This window comes from Portunus trituberculatus, chromosome 20 (assembly GCF_017591435.1).
Source record: "Portunus trituberculatus isolate SZX2019 chromosome 20, ASM1759143v1, whole genome shotgun sequence".
In the NCBI taxonomy this organism is placed as follows: Eukaryota; Metazoa; Arthropoda; class Malacostraca; order Decapoda; family Portunidae; genus Portunus; species Portunus trituberculatus.
The window spans coordinates 13,511,352-13,536,330 of record NC_059274.1 but is presented as its reverse complement, the minus strand read 5'-3'; the positions used below and the strand labels follow the sequence as shown (position 1 = coordinate 13,536,330).

Here is a 24,979-nt window from a genome sequence, read left to right as displayed (position 1 = left end):
AATTCAGCCTTTTATATTATGTAAACTCAGTACTTAGGTGTTACAAGTATTTCCAATACCATAATCCTTCCTGCACCCTACTCAGCGTGTGGAGAAAACGGGCTGCTCCCTCATCTCATTGCAACACACACATATATGCACACGAACGCACACACATTGTGCCAGGTGCCTTTATACCTTTATTAATAGAACATCCAAGTGGCTTACTCATTCAAGCAAGAGTCGTCAAAACTCTACTTGTGAATTGTATTCACATTGATAAAGCCTGTGAAGCACGACTGCAAAATAAAATAAATACAAACTGCAGCACTGACGTGTTAGGTTTGGGTGATAGGACAAGTGATTCTGAAATGTAAACAACATGTCCAAAACATGCCGACGCCCGCCACTAAAACAAGAAGAGATGGACTGTTTCATTGTGTATATGTATTTACCTATGGTGTTTTTATTTACATAGTTTTAAATTTGTGGTGAGTGTTCCAGCAAATTTGTAATGAGTGGTGAAACAATAGTGTCTTGCAGGCTCCTTGCTTCTTATGTATTTGTGTTCAGTGGTCGGGTATATGGTGAATGCGTTCTTGTATGAGTGACTTTTTTTTTCTTAGAAATTTCTTTAAAAAATTAGGGTGCGTCTTCCAAGATGCAGCGTCTTGCAAGCTGTTAAATACGGTATATATATATATATATATATATATATATATATATATATATATATATATATATATATATATATATATATATATATATATATATATATATATATATATATATATATATATATATATATATATATATATATATATATATATATATATATATATATATATATATATATATATATATATATATATATATATATATATATATATATATATATATATATATATATATATATATATATATATATATATATATATATATATATATATATATATATATATATATATATATATATATATATATATATATATATATATATATATATATATATATATATATATATATATATATATATATATATACAGTGGAGACTCAATACTCGAACATCTAAATAGTCGAACTTTTCAATAGTTGAACGCAAAAGTTCGACTTAATACTCAAAAAAATACCTACAAGTCGAACGTCCATCCACGTGGCTGTAAACAAAGGGTCTCTCCCTTCCCACAGCCCCACGCACCCCACCAGTCCACCGCAGCCAATTTATCCTTCGCTGTTGTAAGAATATCATTGTCCTGTGCTTTTTCTCTGCAATTTTATTTATATATTTATTTTTTTCCCATTTAGAAGCTTACAATGGCACCGAAGAGGCTTGTTAGTGGTGAGAATAAGCCTACAAGAAAGAATGTAGTGACAACCATCGAAAGGAAAAAAAGAGATTTTTGATAAATATGAGAAAAAAGGAAGAATAACTGATCTTGCAGCTGAGTACTGTATGGCTAAATCTACAGTAGCCACAATACTGAAGAAGAAAAGCTCATTAAAAGAGCTGATGTGGCTATTGGTGTAAAAAGGCAATTTAAGTGAAGAAATAGATAAATTGTTGATTGGATAAACCAAAGGCAGATGGCTGGTGGTTCTTTGTCAGAGGCCAGGCTGCTGGATCGAGATCTTATTTCTGATACTACATCTGACTCCAATAATTTTAAAGCAAGTAAAGGGTGGTTTGTGAATTTTAAGAATAGAACTGGAATTCATTTTGTTGTGAGGCACAGCGAGCCCCCAAGTCAGGAATAAACATAATGCTATACATCACTGTGTCATCAACTCCCACCATAGATGGTGGGAGTGACAGTGATTTCACAGTGTCCAATTCCGCCACCTCTCCCACGCCTTACTTCTACACCTCGGGTCTCTCGCCATGTTGCAGGGAAACCACTTTTGAATGAGAGTGGTATCAGAAGGGGTTTGGAATTAACAGTTTCTACAATAATAGAGAGCGAAGATAGTGATGTTCTGGGCTCTGATACGGATATAGGAGGTTCAACCACCAAGGGGGAGATCATTCCACCACCACCACCAGCAACTCCTATTGTATGTATTTTATATGTTTTTGCAAAAAATATACAAATTAGATCACTTTGCGAACATTTTGATTGATTGAGAGAGAGAGAGAGAGAGAGAGAGAGAGAGAGAGAGAGAGAGAGAGAGAGAGAGAGAGGAGATAGAAGGGGCCTGTTTTCTATTGCTCTAGCCAAGGCCACTGGACCTGATCGGACGCAAGGCCACGTACATCGATGAAACCACCTCATTCAACTTGTGATATTTTGGTAACCATAGCATCTAGAGACTTCTGGTTTTTTGCGTTGCAAAGAAGAGTTGCTTGTGGGCAGAACAACATTTGTTCTAACTCGTTTATTGAATTTCCAAATGTAATCAGTATGTGAATACAGGCCATTTTGTGTGTTTCTCGCCAAACCTCCCGAGTTAGCATGAGCTACAAATCCCAACATCCCTGAGTTTTAGGGGTTGATTATGATAAAACTGGCCTGTTTTGAAAAAAAAAAAAAAACTACCAAACATGATCTATATAACAAAGGATGAGAAGTGTTTGCCAGGGCACAAGCCCCTGAAAGACAGGCTAACCCTGCTTCTGTGCGCCAGTGTTAGTGGCGACTGCAAAATTTAACCACTGCTTTTTTCTAAACTTGGGTTTGGCAATGGCTGTAATGAATTACCTGATTTATAGGTATCAATAGTCAAACTTTTTAATACTCAAATGGCCATCTGGAATGAATATATATATATATATATATATATATATATATATATATATATATATATATATATATATATATATATATATATATATATATCCTACAAAATACTCGTATTCATTTGGCTAAATTAACATATTTTTATTATTTACCATTCTAAATACTAGAACTGTATTTAAAGTAAAGGGAAAAGCAAGAAATAATAAGAGAAAGCAAAAATAATAAGAGTAAACAACAAGTCAAAGAATACCTTAAACGTGAACAATGTAGATAATGTTGAAAGAAAGATAAAACTTATTATGGATGATGTTGGTAGATGGATGGAATCCAAGCAGTTGAAACTTAATCAAAACAAGACTGAATGTTTGATAGTGGGTAAGAATAAGGACTTAAAGAGGATTGATATGTCCACATTATATATTGATGGTAACAGTTTGGGTGTTCGTGATACAGTGAAGGATCTGGGAGTATTATTGGACTGTCATTTATCTATGAAAGATCAAATACGGCAGGTGGTTAAGATGGCAAGATACCATCTGAAAAATATAAGTTTTGTCAGAAAGTACTTGGATGAGAAAACTACGAAGATGCTGGTTCATAATCATGTGATAAGCAAACTGGATTACTGCAATTCTCTGTATTATGGACTGCCTAAGTATCTCTTAAAAGACTTACAGCTTTTCATGAACAGAGCTGCCAGACTGATTACAGGCGTCTCTCCTCGTGAGAGGATAACACCTGTATTGATAGATCTGCATTGGCTGCCAATTAAAGTACGAATTGAGTACAAGATTAGTGTTATGACTCATCAGGCATTACAGTCTGGAAAACCTGAGTACTTGAGGAACTTACTGGAAACATTCCACCATGACACTACGATGGAGCTGAGACATGATGCAGACCAATACAGACTACATGAACCAAGAAATAACCTTGACATCGAATGTTGAGCATTTGCAAGATGCGCACCAAGGATTTGCAATAAACTGCCGAGTGATATCAAAGGTTGTGCCAGGATCGATATCTTCAAAAAGAAATTGAAGACATATTTGTTCAAGGAAGTTTATGATTTTAACGGCATGGAAATCAAAGAAAATTATAGATTCTGGTTGCTTTTGAGGGAGGCTCTGCTGAGCACTGCCTCGCAGTGGAGCGGAGCCTTGAACAAACACCCCAAGTAACAAGTAACAAGTAACAACACTCACTGCGTCACTGCCTTCGCCACTCACACCACAGTCAGTCACCATCTTCCTCTGAGCTTTTCCACTTATCAAAAATCCACTTATCAAAAATAACCCACAGTATAAAAGTAAACACTAGTAGTAAAAAAAATTTTGAATTGTAGGCAGATTGAAGAGATTGCGTCTGTACTTGGTGCTGGCAGGCTACAAATGAGGCGTGGGAAGAGGAAGGAGCAGCGGAGCTCCCAGTTATTGGCCAGCTGCGGAACTCTCTGGCACGCAGTTTGAAATTGCGTCTGGCGTTCAGTTGGAAAATGTGGCTGGGCCAAATCATGTATAAGCAAACCGATCGTGCAAATTTAATTCATTATAATATTTTTTTGGTCGCATATTAACAAAAACGCGTAAATTAAACACACGTAAATCAAGAGTTACCTGTATATACAGTAAGCCCCCGCACTTGGCAAATTAATTAGTCTGGTGAAACTACTGCCAAATGCGAATTTCGCTAAGCACGAGTTCTTTGTATCATATAAAATGCCTAAAAAATGCCTCAATCAGTCTTTGGTCATTGCCAAAGTCCCTCTTTTGACCCCTAAAATACCATCTTTCAAGCTGAAATAAAATCTTTTGCCTTCACATATAACACATGTACAAAACAGACCAATAAACAATAAATAGAGCTAATAAGACATGATATAAAGGCTGTAACTAACCTTAAATAGAGTGTTCTATGTCATAGTTTCTGCTTCTTTCGTCTATCATCCTGATAATTTTCTCCTTTCACTCACTCCATACGATTTGTAATGCTTTCCTTGTCTGTATTCCCGTTTTTCCACCCGTTTTCTTCACCCACTTTCATCCTTGCCGCCATCACCATTGTCCTTACCACCACCGGTACCACCTGTTGCGTTGGTAGAGGCCATGTTGGCAGTAAATCGCCAGAATTCATTCCCACGCTAGCAGAACAGATGGTAGCACAAACAAGATGGCTGAAGAGGACTCTCACACTGCATTCTGATAGGTTTAGAGAGAGGTCTGACGTCACCAGGGAGCCGTGTGGTTTGCCGTGCGGCCACCGGGGTACCGCCAAGTTTGAATTCAAATTGCCAAGCGTGCACTTGGTGGTCCGTGGCCACCCTACTGCCAAATGTGAATTTCTCCAAGCTGAGATTCGCCAAATGCGGGGCCTTACTGTGTATATATATATATATATATATATATATATATATATATATATATATATATATATATATATATATACAGTCAACCCTCGGCTATCACTACTTCCGCTATCGCGTTTTATTGCTATCACGCACCCATGAAAAGCTGCTAAAATTTCATTATCGCGACCTCAGATGCCTGCTATCGCGCGCCGAGCCATGACGTTATGGGATATCTGAGAGCTCATTAGCCAAAACCGCCTTCCCGCCAAGATCAGTTCGGCTATCGTGTTTTTGGCTATAGCGCTATTTCAATTGGCGCGATAGCTGAGGGTTAAGTGTATATATATATATATATATATATATATATATATATATATATATATATATATATATATATATATATATATATATATATATATATATATATATATATATATATATATATATATATATATATATATATATATATATATATATATATATATATATATATACAGTGATCCCTCGTTTATCATGGTTAATGGATACCAGAAACTGCCCCTGAAAGATGAAAAACTGCGAAGTAGGATTTGCCCCCCCCTCCTACAAATTTTTGTGTATGTGTATGTGGGTACCAGAATATTTGAAATATGTAAACAGTATTTATACTTTACATATACAGTATTTTACCTAAATCTATTTAATTATAAAACCTTATACAGTAATTATACATTTACTCTCTCTCTCTCTCTCTCTCTCTCTCTCTCTCTCTCTCTCTCTCTCTCTCTCTCTCTCTCTCTCTCTCTCTCTCTCTCTCTCTCTCTCTCTCTCTCTCTCTCTCTCTCTCTCTCTCTCTCTCTCTCTCTCTCTCTCTCTCTCTCTCTCTCTCTCTCTCTCTCTCTCTCTCTCTCTCATACAATACGTAACACTCACCCTCTTCTGCCCTCTTTGATCATATCCAAAAGTTTCACTTTTTCACTGATGGTCATCATCTTCCTCTTCCTCTTGGGCTCACTAGAGGAAGCTTTCACAGGGGCACAGCACTTAAGTAGCACAACACTAAGATACAGTATGCGAGACAGTCAACAGCGTTGGCGAGACTGGTGAGATACAAGGGAAGATGTTGGGTGAGGCTGCGATGATGCGCAGCCAATCAGCTCACAGGATAAATCCCCTCGTGCTCTCATTGGTCGATCTCGCGCTGGGAACCAATAACGCGCCTTGTATGAGTGTATGTACAAAGCCTCTAAGTCAACTCATCTCTTTGTTTGGCATGCTGGGAAACCTCTCTCACGCATCAACATGAAACGTGTTTTTCCGCAATATGGCTGCCGATATGGCTGTGTTTTTTCATTTTTATTGCGAACCGCGAAGTGGCAAGGGAACACTGTATATGTATACGAACAATACATGTACAGTGCTTTACGTACATAGTAACATACATTGTCGTCATTATTACACACCAACTTACCGAATTACTGTACGTACAGTATTTGTAAGTGACGCCACAGACCCTGTGATATAGTGTAAAATCCACAGAACGTATCTACAAGTATATATAAAACTCGCGAAACAGTAAGGCCGCCAAAGTCAAACCACGAAATAGCAAGGGAACACTGTATATGTATATATATATATATATATATATATATATATATATATATATATATATATATATATATATACAGTAAAAGTCTTGAAATCCGGAAGTCATGGGGTTTCAGGCATTCCGGATTCTAGGATTTTCTGGATTGTAAGATAGTAAGGCTGAAAGTAAGATTAAAATCTTGAGGGTACTATGTAAACCCCACTAAACTAACCCCAACTTGCTATATCTCTTTTTAGTACTGTCATAACATCTTACAGGGATTGCTACTACCACCATTCCACTGTGTACTTCCTCACCACACCATACAAGATTTATGTAGGCTTTTTTTTTTTCTTGAAGATTTGCCAGACTATGGGGGGAGTGGCATGGGCCTTTCCAGCCATTATGGCAGCCCATATGTGATGATTGCTCTTTTCCTACTTGTCAAGTTGTATTTGTGTAGGTGATTTCACTATTTTACGTAGGCTATTCCACCATCCACATATACTGAGAAGTTTGAGTGATTGTACTGTACTGTACCCCACATAATATGTATAAAGTCCACAATACTTATGTCACACTTTATAAAATAATTTCAAGTATAATACAAAACACATTTCATAACATAAAACATTTATTGATGTCTGATAAAGAGAAACAAAAAGAAAGGAAGGCCTCCAATATCATACGCCAGCCAATCACGTCACCCGTGTCGAGCGTACACGCCGCAACACACACACATGCGCGCATGCATGCACGCACATCACCTACAGAAAAATAAACCACCACTTATAATACCTTTAAATATTATTGTCTTATGAGTTTGTGTTAAACTCAATGTCGGTGATGACATGTTCGGTTTCGGCTATTATTATTATATATTTATAACTATTATTTCTTACTTTTTACATATTTAACTCAGCCTTTCAAATTTTCCAGATTATAAGGATTTCTGGATTATAAGGTTCTGGATTTAAGGAATTTTACTGTATATATATATATATATATATATATATATATATATATATATATATATATATATATATATATATATATATATATATACAGGCAACACCCACTTAACGAAGGGATTATGTTCCTAAAAAAACCTTCGTTAAGCTAAACTTCGTTAAGCGAACCAATTATGACAATTATGAGAGTAAACAAAGCGAGAGTGCATCATACTACAGTGAAAGGTTTAATGAAAGTAAAAATTATGAAGTTAAACATTTAGGCAGTTCAATTTAACCCCTTCAATACGGTGACGCCTATGTGGGCGTCATGAAGCCCCAGTAGCAAATACGGTGACGCCTACGTAGACGTCATATTTCTTTTCTGAGCTTTCTTCAGTTCAGTTGTCCCGTATAATGTGTTGGATACCAACTACACACGCCGTATGCTGTCCTTGAAATCCTAGTGCTCCTCCCACCATCCTTGTCTCCACCAATCACTAAAGATAAGCTACATGCATCCCGCCTTGTGTCTAAAATTACCCAATGGCATAGACTGTTCCCATCTCTCTCTCTCTCTCTCTCTCTCTCTCTCTCTCTCTCTCTCTCTCTCTCTCTCTCTCTCTCTCTCTCTCTCTCTCTCTCTCTCTCTCTCTCTCTCTCTCTCTCTCTCTCTCTCTCTCTCTCTCTCTCTCTCTCTCTCTCTCTCTCTCTCTCTCTCTCTCTCTCTCTCTCTCTCTCTCTCTCTCTCTCTCTCTCTCTCTCTCTCTCTCTCCTTTCATATCTCCTCTCTCTCTGAAGATAAGTAACATTGTGAAAAACACACACACACACACACACACACACACACACACACACACACACACACACACACACACACACTATTTGATAGAGTCTTAACTATCGAACGTAAATTGGATAAATTGATAAAGGAGAGTATGGGAATGAAAGAGAATGAAGAACAGGATAAAGAGCTCCAGAAATTGAAAGAAAGGATAAAAAGAGTGGAAGAAAACGAAACTAGGCTAAGAACCGAAAATGAAGAATTAAAAGTCCAAATAGCGAACTATAAGAAATTGATGGAAGAAGGACTCGGTAAAGCCGAGAAAGAAAAAGAAAAGCTAAAAGATCTAGTTAACAAAGAAGAAGAAAGAGTACAAGACGTGATTAAAAAAGAAGTACAAGCATGGAGAATCCAAGATAAGAAAGACAAGGAATCATTTCAAGAAGTATTTCAAGAACAGTTAAAAGAAAGAGATGAAAATATGACAAGCAAAATGATAGGAGTCCTCAAGAAAAAGAAAATTTAGTAAGAGAAATTATGGAAAAAAGAAGAGTGTAATTATTTTTGGACTGAAAGAAAAAATGTTAAATATAGACCAAGAAGGAAAAGACGAAATGAAATCAGTAAAAGACCTACTAAAACATCTGAATGACGAGGATAGACAGAACTTAGAAGAGGAAGTAGAAGAAATCCATAGAATGGGACCATATCAAGAAGGAACAGTGAGACCAATTAAGATATTACTAAAATCACAAGCAGCAGCAGAAGAAGTACTATATAGAAAAACGAAACTCAGAGAAACAGAAGGTTGCAAAGATATATATATAAAGAAAAATAGAAACGAGGAGGAAAGGAAGAGACACAATGAACTGGTGGCAGAAGCAAGAGAAAAAATAATGAAAGGTCAGAGGAGAAGAAGGCATTTTTTTGGAGAATTATAGGAGACAGGATAAGGAAATGGTATATAAAAGAGAAAGAAGAGAAAAGAATGGAGCAAGTTTAACTAAAATGATAAGAACAAGAGATTAAAATGATGTATACAAACATAGATGGGATTTTATCTAGTAAATTAGAATTAAGAGATTACATAAAGAAAGAAGAACCAGATATTGTATGCCTGGTGGAAACAAAGTTAAATGAGGCAATAAAAATAGACATAGATAAAAGGTATAATATATGGAGGAGAGAGAGTGGGTAAAGGAGGAGGAGGAGTCATGATGATGTTAAGGAAGGAGATAGTGGTAAATCAAGTGGAGTTTGGGAAGGAAAATCAGAAATACTGTATGTTAAGATGCATATTAACAAAAAGGAGTTAACAATCATTGGAACATATGTGCCACCAAAACAAACTCATGGACTAACCAAGAATATAGAGACATGATAGATGACACAATAAGGAGTCTTACAAGAATCATTAAGGAAAGGAGAAAAGTGATATTGATAGGAGATTTCAACTGTAAGGAGGTAGACTGGGAAAATTATGAAAGTGGTATGGGGAAGATGCCTGGGAGATAGATTCCTGAACCTAATGATAGATAATTTGATGGTCCAAAGAGTAAAGGAAAACACAAGATTCAGAGGAAACGATGAGCCGGCAAGATTAGACCTAGTTTTACAAGGGATATACCAATTAACGATGATATAAGATACAAGTGCCCATTGGGAAAGAGTGACCATGTAATATTAGAGATGGATATAGAAGAAGGAAAGGAAGATAGAGATGAATCATACAAAGGAGACCGATTAAATTACAGAAAGGCTGATATTGAGAATCTCAAGAACTATTTTAAAACGTAAACTGGGAGGAGATGGAAAACTCATTAACGGTTCAAGAGAAATATAACTTATTTTTGGAAATATACAAAACTGGGGTCAGGAATATGTTCCGAAATATAGACCTAAAGAAGAAGGAAAGAAAGATTGGTTTAATGCAAGATGTGCTAGGGCAAAGGAGAAACGAGATGGAGCATGGAAAAGGTGGAGAAGAAACAGAAATCCAGAAAATAAGGAAAACTTCAAAACAGCAAGAAATGAATATGCTAAGGTGAGAAAGGAAGAAGAAAAGAACTATGAAAAGGACATTGTCGAAAATGTAAGGAACAACCAAAATTGTTCTACAGATTCATAAATGGAAAAATAAGACAAAAAGAAACAATAGAAAGGTTAAAAGGAGAGAACGGAATGGTGGAAGACCCAAAAGTATGGCAGAACTGTTAAATAGTAAATTTCATGAGGTCTTTACTAAGGAATCCAAATTTGAAAGACCACAGGGTAATAATAGAGACTGTCTATATGAAAGAGATTAAAGTAACCAAGCTTGAAATAAAAAGTTGATGACGGAATTGGATGAGGAAAAGGCAATGGGACCGGATGAAGTCTCAGGCAGAATACTGAAAGAATGTGGAAGAACTAGGCAAGTGCCACATGAAAGATTACTATGGAAGTTAGAGGAGAAGGGTGGCTTAAAAGGAAGCACATTGAGATGGATGAAGAATTACTTAAGGGGGAGAGAAATAAGGACGATAGTTAAAGATATGAAGTCCAAGTGGAGAACAGTAACAGTGCCACAGGGGTCAGTATTGGCACCAATACTTTTCTCGTATATATAAATGACATGCCAGAGGGAGTGAACAGCTACATAAATCTGTTTGCGGACGATGCGAAACTGTGCAGAGTCATTAAACAAAAGAGGATTGTGAAATACTACAGGAAGACTTAAACAAGATCTGGAAATGGAGCAAAAAATGGGAGATGGAATTCAATGTGGACAAAAGCCATGTCATGGAAATGGGAAAAAGTGAAAGACGACCAGTGGGAATCTATAAGATGGGAGATGGAGTAGAACTAGAAAAAGTAAAAAAGGAAAAGGACTTGGGAGTGACAATGGAAGAAAATAATCAACCGGTTAGCCATATTGATAGAATTTTCAGAGAGACGTATAATTTGCTAAGGAATATTGGAGTAGCATTTCACTATATGGACAAGGAAATGATGAAGAAATTGATAAGTACTAAAATAAGACCTAGATTGGAATATGCAGGAGTTGTGTGGACTCCCATAAAAGAAACACATAAGAAAATTAGAGACTACAAAAATGGCTACAAGAATGGTTCCAGAATTTAAAGGGATGGCATATGAGGAGAGACTAAAGGCAATGGATCTACCAACCTTGGAGCAGAGAAGAGAGAGAGGATCTGATACAAGTTTATAAATTGATTAACGGAATGGATGAAGTGGATAATGAGAAACTGATCCTGAGAGAAGAATATGACTTTAGAAGCACAAGATCGCATAGTAAGAAACTAAGGAAGGGACGATGTCTGAGAGATGTTAAAAATTTAGTTTCCGCAAAGATGTGTTGAGACTTGGAACAGTTTGAGTGAGGAAGTGGTATCAGCAAAGAGTGTACATAGTTTTAAAGAAAAATTGGATAAGTGTAGATATGGAGACGGGACCACACGAGCATAAAGCCCAGGCCCTGTAAAACTACAACTAGGTAAATACAACACACACACACACACACACACACACACACACACACACACACACACACACACACACACACACACACACACACACACACACACACACGGGACATCGTCGATGGCGGAGGTGGTCGCTGAGCTCCAGAGCAATCATCTATAATTCTACAGTTACCTAAGAGTAACCAAGGTGGGAAAGGAGCTGGTAATGTTTGTCCCGTCTCCATATAGTCATGTTAACTGTTGATTAGCAAAATAATGTCCAGTGAAGGTAAATATAAACTGTAGCCTGCGTTTGAGCCATCAGCTGGTTTGTTTACGTCTGCGCAACATGGCGGCCGTGAACTCGAAAGAGGAATCAGACTTCACAGGGTTTCAAGGAATAATGGAGAAGAGCGCTTATGTGAAGAAAATTCTGGAGTTAGAAGGTAAAATTGAAAAACTGTTTGAAAAGTATGAGGGCCTGGAAACGAGTTATGACAATGTAAAGAGAGACTGTGCCGATATGAAGAAGGAAAATGCAGCACTGAAAGAGGAAGTTAAGCTAATTAAAGTGAATTGCGAAAAATGTGGAGAATCTCTAGGAAAAGTGATGGAGAAGCAGGCTGAATGGAAAAAAAGTCAGGAAGTGGAAAGAAAGGAGGTAAATTACAAAGTTGCAAGTCTGGAAAAGGAAATCAAAGAGTCAGGGAGAAAACTTTGGGCCTTGCTGAAATTATAGATCAACAGATCATAGAAGAGAAGATAGCTGAGAAAGTGGTGAAGGTTATTAAGTCAAATGAGACATTGGTGAGGGAAACTGTAGACAAAAAGAGATGTGTGGTGATATTTGGTGTGGAGGAGGATAAGACACCGAGTAAAATGGAGAGAGAAAAACATAAAAAGGTGATAAATAATATCATTAATGTGGTGCAAGAGGAGGAAAAGACCTAGTACAAGAAATAGAGGACTTCCATAGAATTGGAAAGTTCACAAGAGAAGGTATGAGGCCAATAAGAATCAAACTTAAGTCACAAAAGGATGTAGATGAATTGGTGGAGAAGTCATGGAGGCTAGCCCAGCAGGAAACAACAAGGAAGATTTGGTTGAGAAGAGATCTCGGTGAAAAGGAAAGAGAAATGTTAAATGAGTTGAGAAAGGAGGCTTTGAAAAAAATGAAGAGAGGACAGAAGAAGAGAAGAAAGAGTTTTTCTGGAGAATCTTGGATATGAGACTGAGGAAGTGGTTCATAACCCAGAAAAGTACAGCAAGAAAGGACTAAAGAAACTTACATATGAGCGAAATGTAATGTATTCCAACATAAATGGAGTGATATCGGGATTTTAGAACTCAACGATTACTTGAGGGACAAGAACCCAGATATTGTGGGTCTTACTGAAACAAAACTGAGAGAGGGAGAAGACCTGATGATGGTTGGAGAAGGAAATATAATGTTTGGAAAAGAAATAGAGTAGGTAAGATGGGAGGAGGAGTGATGTTGCTGGTTAAAAAAGATATAAAGGTGGATCAAGTGAAAAAAGGTATGGGAAAGGCAGAAGTGCTAAAGATCAGAGCAGAAACTAATGAAGGAAAAAAGAGGCACTACATAGTGGTGTACGTACCACCTAAGACAAATGCATGGTCAGTACAGGAATATGAAGAAATGATAAGTGATACAGGAACATGTCTGGAAGAAATGTTGGGTGGCTGTGAACGAACTATAATGATGGGAGATTTTAATTGTAAAGAGGTGTGTTGGGAGGACTGGTCAATGGAAGGATCAGAGACAACATGGGGAAATACACTATTGACACTGGCAATGGAAAATGTGTTAACTCAGTGGGTCAAAGAAGATACTAGGTTTGGAGGAGAGGGAGCATCGTCAAGACTGGACTTGGTCTTTAGTACAGAGCCAATGGTCATTGAGGAGATGAGGGTGGAGTGCCCTTTAGCAAAGAGTGATCATGCAGTTTTGGAGTTCAAGGTGATAGATGAAGAGAAATCTAGAAGAAATGAAGAATATAAAGTGGGAAGATGGAATTATGCCAAGACAGATTTTGGAAACCTAAAGAAATTCTTTCAAGAGACAAATTGGATGAAATTCAAGAGTGCTAAGGAGCAAATGAAAAGTGGAAGGAATTTATAAAAATATACAAAGAAGGTGAGAAAAATTTGTACCAATAAGACAACATAGAGAAGTTGGAAAGCAGGACTGGTTTAACGATAGATGTGAAAAGGCTAGAACAAGAAAAGAGGATGCATGGAAGAGGTGGAGAAGGAAAAGACGGATTAAGCAGTGGGAAAGTTACAAAAGAGCAAGAAATGAATATGTGTTGATTAGAAGAGAAGAAAGAAAGAAACAAGAAAAGGATATAATTGATAAATGTAAAGACCAACCAAGGCTTTTTACAGACATGTGAACAACAACATCAAAAATAGAGAAAGTATTGAAAGTTTAGAAGTAAATGGAGTATGCAGTGAAGATCCCAGGAAATGGCAGAGGCTATGAATGGATGCTTTCGGAAGGTATTCACAAAGGAGACTGCTTTTGACAAACCACTGGTAATGGAACAGAAAGGGATTATGAAGGAGTTTCAAGTAACTGTGGAGGAGATCAAGAACATGATGGGGAGTTTAGAAGTGAGAAAAGCTGTGGGACCTGATGGGGTATCAGGATGGATTTTAAGAGAATGCAGGGAGCAATTGGCAGAAAAAGTTTGTGAAGTAATTGATGCCTCATTAAGGGAAGGTGTAGTGCCCCAAGACTGGAAAAGAGCTAACATTGTCCCAATCTATAAATCAGGTAACAAGAGAGACCCATTGAACTATAGACCAGTGTCACTTACAAGTGTGGTAGCTAAGATGTGTGAGAGGGTGGTGAAGAATAGATGGACAGACTTCTTGGAGAAAAATGACATACTTTGTGAGTGTCAATTTGGTTTTAGAAAGGGCGTTCATGCACGACAAACCTGATATGTTACTATTCGAGGGTGATAGATGTAATACAGGAAAGAGATGGTTGGGCTGATGGAATATATCTGGATTTAAAAAAGGCCTTTGATAAGGTACCACACCAGAGACTGATCTGGAAACTTGAAATGGTAGGAGGAGTGCATGGCAGTTTACTAAAATGGATGGAAGACTTTTGGTAGGAAGAGAAATGAGAACAATAATTAAGGACAGACCATCAGAATGGGGATTGGTGGAGAGTGGAGTTCCACAGGGATCAGTGTTGGCACCAGTAATGTTCGCAGTCTACATAAATGACATGGTGGATGGGGTGTCCAGTTATGTGAGCCTATTTGCAGACGATGCAAAATTGTTAAGAAAAGTGAGATGTGACAAAGATTGCGAACTACTCCAGGAAGACTTGGACAGAATATGGAAATGGAGCTGTACATGGCAAATGGAGTTCAACACGACAAAATGCAAGAAAATAGAGTTTGGCAAGAGTGAAAGAAGAATCAGGAGTATGTACAAGATAGGAAATGAAGACATAAAACCAGTCATGAAGAAAAAGACCTTGGGGTGACAATTACCAATGACCTATCGCCAGAGAGACATATAAACAAAATAATTGGAGAAGTATTGAACTTATTGAGGAACATAAGAGTGGCGTTCAGATATTTAGATGAAGAAATGATGAAGAAAATAATTACTGCAATGATAAGACCGAGGCTTGAATATGCAACAATACAGTGGGCTCCGAACTTAAAGAAACACATAAGGAAACTAGAGAAAGTACAGAGGGCTGCAACAAAATGGTGCCTGACTTAAGAGATTTGACTTATGAAGACAGACTGAAAAGAATGCAACTTCCAACCCTGGAAAACAGAAGAGAAAGGGGAGACCTGATAGCAATATACAGAGTGATGATTGGCATGGAAAAATGGATAGGGAAGATCTGTGTATGTGGAATGAAAGAATGTCGAGAGGGCATGGGAAAAAACTAAAATGGCCACTTATAGGAGAGATGTGAAAAATATAGCTTCCTCATAGAAGGGTGGAAGCATGGAATAGTTTAGACGTGGAAGTGGTCAACGCAAGGAATATTCATGATTTTAAGAAAAGCTGGACATTAATAGATATGGAGACGGGACAACACGAGCATAGCTCTTTTCCGTATGCACACACACACACACATACAAAAACACAAATTTTCTAATCTCTCTCTCTCTCTCTCTCTCTCTCTCTCTCTCTCTCTCTCTCTCTCTCTCTCTCTCTCTCTCTCTCTCTCTCTCTCTCCTTCTTCGTTTCCCTCTCCTTCCCTCCTCTCCCTCTTCCTCTCGAAAGATAAGCTACATGTGTCCCGTTTGTGTCTAAAATATTAGCAAATGCTCACTCTCTCTCTCTCTCTCTCTCTCTCTCTCTCTCTCTCTCTCTCTCTCTCTCTCTCTCTCTCTCTCTCTCTCTCTCTCTCTCTAAGAAGAAGCGTCCACTTTCCTCTTTGAAGGCGATATAGTGACTAAAAATAGCAGCATAATACACAAAGACAACAAGTATGACAAGCTTGCACGAGTTTTCCGTGCTTGGGCGCGCGGCACTACCACCCGTATATCATACAGGCGGGCTTTTTTAACATCTGGCCCAAAGGGTTAAGTCATTATAATGTACACTAATATATGTATGTACGTAACTTTATAATGATGTTGATCTTAAATTTATGAAGGGAGGGAGAGTGAAACGGGAAAGACACTAACCGGCAACCTGTGGAATGTAAACAAAGGACGCATCATTGTATCACATACAAAACTTATGTACCACATTTCCACAAGGCTTTCCATTTTATCCATTGTAGTCACGAGTCCAGGTGGTTCTTTTAGCTTGCAAGGAAGATACAGTCTCACCAGCCTTCTTAATAAAGTTTGCTGACTTGAAAATAGTAGAGACAGTAGATGGAGTCAAGATGGTGGAGAGCAATGCTATCAGTTTTCTCGCCTCTCTCATGTCTGTGAATAATATCCAGCTTCACTTCGAGAGTAAGAGACTTCCTGGTCTTCTTGGCAACGCTAGGCGACATTGCAGGGGGTTTGGTGGTAAATTGAACGAGGGAAGACGAGCTGCTGCTGATGCTGTCATTGTTTTGAACAGGGGCAGTGAGTGGTGCACGTGTTGTCCATGAGAGGCGCTGGTGTATTCTAAAGCATGTCGGCTTGCATGATAGTGCGGGCCCTTTCAAATTTGGAAAAAATTACCTGGATAAGACTTCGTTAAAGCGAGTTTAATGTTCGTTAAACGAGCAGATGGTAGTAAAATAAAACCTTCGTTTTAGCGAAATTTCGTTGTGTGAACCTTCGTTAAGAGGGGGTTGCCTGTATATATATATATATATATATATATATATATATATATATATATATATATATATATATATATATATATATATATATATATATATATATATATATATATATATATATATATATATACAGTAAGGTCTCGGTTTACGTCAGAGTTACGTTCCTGAAGCATGACATGTCGATTTTGTATGTAACTCGAGTTAAAGGTTATATTGTTATATTATTTACAACTATGTAGGAATATGAAACACAAGCTTGTTTTTGTTGTTGATTAGGGCCACGAACGCGAAGGACTGCAGGTTGCCGAGAGGGGTGGACGCCTGAGGCCGCCAGGAGAGTGGGCAGGTCGAATGTTGTGACGCCCAGAGCGGACAGCTGGGAGCGTAGTGCAGTGCGGTGGGAGTAGAAGCGTGGTCAACGGGGCAGGAAATGCAATAGGAAAGGGCAATAGGAATCAGCAGACAGGCGCAAATGGTGCAAGTCACCTACGAGTGTCGTGTGGCCCAGGCGAAGGCTCCGGAGTTGTTATTGTTGTGATGGGTGTGCGAGCCCTCAAGGTCGTCAACCTCCCCGTTGTCATGGTAACGGGCTTCCCATTTTCTTCTTCCCTCCCTCACACACAGCTGCTGCCTCCCTTCTCATGTCTTCTAATTATGTCCTCTTTTTCATTTTCTTAGCATCACTGCTGTCACTAAGAAGTTTTCTCTTTGGTGCCATTGAGCAAGATACTAAGAACTTGAGTCAGTAAACGCAGAAGTAGGATAACACTCTTGCCAGGGGCGACGGTGTGGTGCAACTGAGGCAGGGTGTTATTGTATTCAAGCGTGAGGCGGGCGGTGCGACGGGCAACCACCAACAATAACAATAAATCCCGCACTTTACGATTTATAAATTTTCAATTTTTTTAATCTTAAATTGCCTTATAGCGGACTGACGTAACTACGAGTTTGACATAACTTGAGACCGACGTAACCCGGGACTCTACTGTATATATATATATATATATATATATATATATATATATATATATATATATATATATATATATATATATATTTTGGGAGTAGACCATTTTGAATGCATGTACTATTGAAGTCAACAGCGAGGTCTGCATTATTCTTTTTGTACAGCGTATTTTGTGTTTTCGCACAAGGGTGCGTTCGTCCGGTTTTAGTTGACGACGCGCCGTCAAAATGTAAAAAATACTGTACAAAATGAATAATATATATATATATATATATATATATATATATATATATATATATATATATATATATATATATATATATATATATATATATATATATATATATATATATATATATATATATATATATATATATATATATATATATATATATATATATATATATATATATATATATATATATATATATATATATATATATATATATATATATATATATATATATATATATATATATATATATATATATATATATATATATATATATATATATATATATATATATATATATATATATATATATATATATATATATATATATATATATATATATATATATATATATATATATATATATATATATATATATATATATATATATATATATATATATATATATATATATATATATATATATATATATATATATATATATATATATATATATATATATATATATATATATATATATATATATATATATATATATATATATATTATATCACAGAGTGAAGGTAGTCATATGGTATTGCCATATTGGATGTTGGTTAATATACATTTTTTGTTTGGATCAGGTAAATCAAGTCTGATTTGTTTGTAAATATGATAATGATCTGTGCAGCTTGCATTGTGATTCTCATCTGGATCCAACATATTGTAAATAGAAGAAGCTTTTAGTATTATTATCATCATCACCACCAGCATTATTTTGATCTATAGTAAAACAAAACCTCCATAAGTTGGAATAATAGCCTCAACCTGTGCATACTTCTGCAAAGTTCTAACATGTGAAAGTATCATTATAAAAAAAAAACTTATAATGCAAGCTCAGGGTGTTCAGTTTCACTTATTAATCCCTCTAGAGCAGAGTTTCTCAATCTGGGGTTTGTAAACTCTCAGGGGTTCATAAGATAAATTCCAGGGATACTTAGATGGATGATCTGATAATATCCTTTGCAGTACCATTGCATATTGAGTTAGTGCCAGTCACTAAATTAACCACGTGTGGCAGCAGGGCAGATGAGTGTACTACCAAATGAAAAGTTATTTGTATATAGACTCTAACGACCTCCATCCATACATCCATATAGTTTCCCAGAAAATGGCTATTCTAGATTGACATCTATATATAGACTCTGCTGCAAAACTGAACAAACAATTGAATCTATATAGGTGTTATTTGTGTTTGATTGGTGATAATATATTTGTATGAATGTTTGGAGTTACTCACATCCAGGACTTGTGATCTAGATGTAATTTGCTTTGACTTTCCTTTGTGTTTTTCACATATGTAGGTATGTACAGTAAGTCCTCGTTATACGGTAGTTCTTTATCCGGTAAATCCACAGTTACGGTATTTGGAAATTACTACACTTGATTCGATATACTGTATGGTAAGAAAAATTCACAGATACAGTATCCGCTCATGTCATCTGAGAGGGCAGCGTGGGGGAGCAGGGGTGATGACGTCATCCACGCCACGCCTCCCCGTCACTCACAGTACTGACTGACTTGACCACTCTTGGAGCCTGTTATCTCTTCCCCTCCCCCTTTTTTTTTTTTAACTGCATTACATATTACTTACATGCATTACTAATTAGATGAATAAATGGAATATTAAAGGGTCTTTTGTAAGCACAAATATATTCATAATAATTATGGCAAACATTAAAAGCCTACTACCAGAGGCGAACCATGCAGCAACTGATAAAGGGCACAGATGGGCCTGACAAGCCAACTATCAGAGAATGGTGGAAGTCGTATAACATCAAGCACGCCTTAGATAACATCAAGTCATCTTGGGACGAAGTGAAGACATCTACCGTGAACTTGGCGTGGAATAAAGTGTGGCCAGAATGCGCGCATGACTTCCCAGGCTTCACTGAGGACGACATTGGTGCAATAAAAAATGACATAGTAAATCTGTGTCATAGTGCTGGCTTCGATGAAGTTGATAATGATGATGTTCAAGATCTTTTGGAAAGCCATGCTGAACCTCTCTCAAATAATGAACTTATAGAGTTAGACAAGGCATCACAGGAAACAGAGAAAGAGGGAGACAAGGAAGAAGAACCTCTGTGTGGCCTGGGCATCAAAACTCTCAGAGAATGTCTCGGTAGTATCAAAAAAGCTCTGGAAACCTTGAAGGAACGTGACCTAAATCCTGCCAGGAGTAGCAAAGTGGCTCATGATGTAGAGAAAAGTGTCAATATTTATCAAGAAATCTATGACGAAAAAACAAACAGTCCTCCATCTACTCATTCTTCAAGCCGCTGCCAACAGTTCTACAGCTGGCCCTTCCTCCATATCCTCTTTCTTCAAACCAGTGAAACGTGCTGACCCTGCTACTGTTGGCCCTTCCACATATGCTTCTGACAGTGCAGATGACGACGTCTTATCTTCATCTGCCCACTCAGCCGAAGATGAGTAAGGCCTGAAATCCCTACTGTCCCTTAGCCTCGGGAGGGACATCATCTGATAGAATACATGGCAAGTGAAAGGTAAATACATGGCGAGTGAAAGGTAAATAAAAACATCTTGTTTATTTCTTTTGTGCAGTACTTTACATTTTTTTTTATGACTATTATCATGTATTTTCATTTCTGAAGGAGTGACTTTTGACGTGCTGGAACGCATTCCCTATTATTACATGTTATAATGGGTTCGATATACGTTAATTTCAATTTGCGGTAAGGTTTTCAGGAACGCATATGTACGTACTTTATAACGAGGACTTACTGTACTTGTTTTGTACCTATTCATTTTTAGGCAACATTGCTAGTATGTGTTACAGTTCTTTCTCCTTGACTTGATAGGCTAATAATAAAAACAAAGTGGAAAAAATGCAGAAATTTCTAGTATTAGCTTAAGTGCGTAGTACATCCACCATCAACAAAGCACAGGTGGTGGCTAGCCTTGACAGGCCATGTTGACCAGTGTTTGGGTATTTGAGATGCCAAATAATTATTTATTTTATGAATTTTGTTACTTCTAAGGAATTGTTTGTATAAAATAAAAACAAACGTCTATATACAGATGATTTGACAAAAAGTCCCAATTTTGAAATATCTATATATAGATCCTCCACGGGAAGGGGTTAACATTCTGTTTGATGTCAAATTACTGGAGGTTTCGGTAGATAGTGTTTTAACACAGGGGATTCTTAATGAGAAAAAGGTTGAGAACCCCTTCTCTAGAGCCTCCCCTTGCACCTTGCTCTGAGAACATGCTGCTAATAAGAGCTACAACTTCTGATTCTGGTAGGTCAGCAGGTTTAATAGCTTTTACCCTTTCAAACAGTTTTTTTTTCCTTTAAGCTATGAATTTGGTTCCTTGAATATTTGGCTTCTTTCTAGCTAACATAAAATTCCAACTTATAGAATGCTGACTTATGAAGGCTTTACTGTACAAGTTTCATATTCCTATGGAGAAGCCTAGTCTTAATTACAGAAGTTTGCCAAGCTGTATATAATCACATAAAGCGTAGATTTCAAGACCCTTACTTTGAAAGTTCCTCATGATCTCATCTCAGATTTTCTTTGGTCTATACACTGATCTCCTTTCTTTATCAAAATGTCTAACATGCATCACCCAAACTTCTCATTGTTTCTGTCTATAGGCTAAACTAACACGCTCTGCCTGCTTTCACTATTTTACCCAGTTCCAAGATTGTTTCTGAGTTCCTGTCTGAAAAGATATTGCATGCTGACATCATTATGCTCTTTTCAGTATGTAGATTATTAGTATTGTAGGTTCAGTCTATAAAGAGGTCATGAATTTGGGTCAACTGTGGGAGGCAGTTTATGTTGTAGTAAACAAGTCTTTATCCCTCCACACTATATTTGTCAGTTGATAAATTGCGTATATATATATATATATATATATATATATATATATATATATATATATATATATATATATATATATATATATATACACACACTTAACACTCGGCTATTGCGCCCAATTGGGGCCGAAATAGCCGCGCCATAGCCGAAAACGCGATAGCTGAATTGATCTTGGCGGAAACGCGGTTTTGGCCAATGAGTGCTCAGATATTCCATGACTTCATGGCTGGGCGTGCGATAGCAGGCATCTGAGATCGCGATAATGAAATTTTAGCAGCTTTTCATGGGTGCGCGATAGCAATAAAATGCGATAGCCGAAGTCGCGATAGCCGAGGGTTGACTGTATATATATATATATATATATATATATATATATATATATATATATATATATATATATATATATATATATATATTGATAGTGGAACTTGTAAACGAGGTAGAAGCGGGGATATCAGTGGTGAACTTTATTTTTGTGTAAGGCGGAATATCAAATAAATGGCTTCCACCACTGGTATCCCTGCTTCATCTATATATATATATATATATATATATATATATATATATATATATATATATATATATATATATATATATATATATATATATATATATATATATATATATATATATATATATATATATATATATATATATATATATATATATATATATATATATATATATATATATATATATATATATATATATATATATATATATATATATATATATATATATATATATATATATATATATATATATATATATATATATATATATATATATATATATATATATATATATATATATATATATATATATATATATATATATATATATATATATATATATATATATATATATATATATATATATATATATATATATATATATATATATATATATATATATATATATATATATATATTTATATGATCATAACACTGACATCTTGCTGGTGGGAATAGCTTGTGTGAAAATGCAATTGAGACATCTTGCTGGTTGGAAAAGCTCCTCGGAAAATGCAGATGTGCAGTATTTATGGCATTGTGGGGTTGACAAGAGAGCCACAGGTGACTCAAGAGTTAGTATTACTTCCTGAGCTAGCCAAAAAACTTTTTACTTAGAGGCTCTTCAACAGTTTCGCATTTACCTATTTGAAGATTGAATTACTGCCTTGCACACCATGTCTGTCCTCCAAATATGTAAAAATGAAGGAAATATTTCAAGAAACTATAAATTTGTAATAAATAGCAGCTTTTGCTTTGTCATTTGACATTTAAGTTAAGTAACTTTGTTCGAGAATCAAATTATGGTATGTAACCAAAGCAATTATGAGTTAAAAATTTTGTTAAGAAACAAATTTATCTGAAAAAGGAAGTGTTTATATATATATATATATATATATATATATATATATATATATATATATATATATATATATATATATATATATATATATATATATATATATATATATATATATATATATATATATATATATATATATATATATATATATATATATATATATATATATATATATATATATTTAACACCATGGGATTTCTCACTTACAGTTTAGTATATTGAATACATGGTATAATTTAAAATTTCTCATAAACTGAATGCTGATAGTCTTATTATTTATTGGAACATGGATTGGAAACCATACTTGATCCAAGAGACTGTCACCTGTATCCATTCATTGTACAGGCTCATTGTAGCACAAAACAAATTGGGAAATTAAAAGTAGTGGGTAAAATAGTGTCAATCAGTGTCAAGACAAACTCTTTTCCTCGTTGAAAACAAACAGAAAAAGCCAGAGAAGTTTGCAAGATGATATTGATTGTTATCAAAAGACAAATGTTGTGTAATTTTATGGTTACAGTGCATAACGTTAAACAATATGAGTCTGTCATAAAGTGATTCATGGAGAAATGTTTTTTTTGTTACATATGATTACTCATGTTGCAAGGAAGCCTTTTTCAGTGGACAGCCACAAATAGTGTTATGTTTATCAAGGATTGCTTAATGTAGCCACTTTTTAGTATTCTGTTAGAGTTACAAGGACACCTTACAGATGTTTCTTGTAGACCAAGATGTCCAGAGACTTAAATGCAAAATAGATCACAGCAGCCAAGAGTGCATGATGTAGAAATGAGTAGTATAAGGCTGGGAGCACAGGAGTGACTTTGTGGTGCCACTTTGTGGTAGGATTTAACGACTGTTTGGTATGTGATTGACTGCCCATAGCTCAGCCACAGCCACTCGTGTGTGGGTCCTCGACACAGCCTTGCCACACTATGGTGGGGATTTGCTACAGACACACGTGTGCCAGACAGTTTCTAAACAATGGAAACTCATGGAGAGCGACATCCCTGCCATGACGTGGTGCCACAGAGTCGCTCATGTGCTCCAGCCCTAAGAGAAATATTTTGGAGTGCCTAGGTGGAAAGATGAGGCAATGAATGAGAGTAACGGTATGAATACTAATGCATGTGGAGGGAAAGGTGAATTAGTAAAATACATGAAAATAAAACATACTAAGAAGTTTTGGCCATACTGAGAGATTGAAGAGTGAAAAGTTTGTCAAGAATGTGAATGAGTGAAACTGAAAATGCTAATAGGAGAGGAAGATTGTTTGGAAAGTGGAAGGTTATTGTAAAGAAGTATTGTATTTTTGTGAAAGTGGTATTAGTAAGGACAGCTTGCTTGAACAAGGAAGAAAGGAGCATTTGGATAGAGAGTGGAAACAGAACCACATTAGTAAAATATGTACACACACACACACACAC

The 24,979-nt window shown here is 36.1% G+C and overlaps 1 protein-coding gene across 5 annotated transcripts in view; it reads left to right on the top strand.

Annotated features, from left to right (window-relative positions):
- Positions 1 to 24,979, top strand: part of LOC123506449 (ankyrin repeat and IBR domain-containing protein 1-like) — a 95,893-nt gene that overhangs the window by 43,214 nt on the left and 27,700 nt on the right. The gene's annotated exons all lie outside the window — the stretch shown is intronic.